This window comes from Oxyura jamaicensis, chromosome 1 (assembly GCF_011077185.1).
Source record: "Oxyura jamaicensis isolate SHBP4307 breed ruddy duck chromosome 1, BPBGC_Ojam_1.0, whole genome shotgun sequence".
NCBI lineage: Eukaryota > Metazoa > Chordata > Aves > Anseriformes > Anatidae > Oxyura > Oxyura jamaicensis.
The window spans coordinates 32,693,783-32,695,464 of record NC_048893.1 but is presented as its reverse complement, the minus strand read 5'-3'; positions in this window follow the sequence as shown (position 1 = coordinate 32,695,464).

Below are 1,682 nucleotides of genomic sequence, written 5' to 3'. Positions count from 1 at the left end.
CATGTGTCAGTCTTTGGATGAAAAGTCCCCAGTGATTTTTTCTGTGTCTTTAGTCAGAAAGTCAGAAGGAATTATAGAGGATAGGGGGTTGGGGTGTTGTTCAGTGTGGGAAAGAAAAGACTGATGGGTGAATGGCAGCAATCTTGCAAAACGTGTTAGTCCCTTCAGAGGGAAAGTGAATAAACTCTGCCCAGCGACCTCTGTAGTGAGAAGTACCATTAATGGTCTTCTAGGGCCAACTGTCACAGAAATTTTATTTCGACATCAAGAAACTCTTTCCAGTTGGAAGGATCATTAACCACTTGAAACACTGCCAGGAAGAATTTAGGTACAGTTAACACTGCCCTGGGCAAAGAGACAAAGTACACAACCTCTGAAAATCTTATTTTACTATTAATTCATTTGTTCTCAGCATTATATGTTTTAACACACAGGGGATCAGACTAGATATCTATCCTGTCCTTTCTGGTGTTAGGCTCTATTACTATGAAAAAAGACAAGATATTTCTATTTCTGTAATTTGACATAAAACTTGTTTCAAAAACTTATGTCAGTGCAGAAAGTAGAGCAGCACCAAAGCTGGTTGTCCAGAGCCTCTCCTGGCTCTGATAGAGTCATAGAATTAGCAGTGAAAGCACAGAAGGGCTGAGGTTGGAGATGGTCTAGTACAATCCCCCTTTTCAAGCAGGGCAACCTAGAGTAGCTGTTCAGGACCATGTCGAGGTGGCTTCTGAAGGTCTCCAAAGAGGAAGACTCCACAACTTCTCTGGGCATCCTGTGCCAATGCTCAGTTACCCTCACAGTACAGAAGTTGCTGCTTGGTATTGAGACAGCACTTCCCATGTTCCAGTGTGTGCTCACTGCCTCTTGTCCTGGCATTGGGCACCACCGGAAAGAGCCTGTGTCCCTCTTCTTTACTCCCGTGCACCAGGTATTTATATACAGTGATAAGATCCTCCTGGAGCCGTCTCATCTCAAGGCTTAATATTCCCATCTCAGCCTTTCCTTCTGTGTCAAATGCTCCCATCCCTTAATGTCCTTTTGATGGACTCTCCTCAGTATTTCCATGTCTCTCTTGCACTGGGAAGCCCAGCACTGTACCCAGTACTCCAGATGTGTCTCACCAGTGGTGAGTAAAGAGGAAGAATCACTTCCTGCCACCTACTAGCCAACACTGCTCCTAATGCAGACCAGGATTCTATTCATCTTCTTAGTGGCAAGGATACATTGCTGGTTCTTGTTCAACTTGGTGTCCAGCAGGACCCCGAGGGCCTTTTCTACCAAGGCGTTTTCCAGCTGATTGACACCCATAGACTTGTTCACTTCCAGGTGCAGGACTTTGTGTTTCTCCTTGTTGAACTTATGAGGTTCCTTTCAGCCAATTTCTCCAGCTGAACGAAGACCCTCTGTAGTGGGTTTACATGACAAGGTTTTGGTAGCAGGGGGCTGCAGGGGTGGCCTCTGTGAGAAAAATCCATAAGGTGCCCCATGTTACATAAGGGCCAGTTTCAGCTGGCTCCAAAGGGACCCGCTGATGGCCTGAGATGAGCCAAAGAAATGTTTGCATCTCTGTGAGAGCAGATTTGAAAAGGAAAGGAAAGGAACGGAAAGGAACGGAAAGGAACAGAAAGGAACGGAAAGGAACGGAAAGGGAAGGGAAGGGAAGGGAAGGGAAGGGAAGG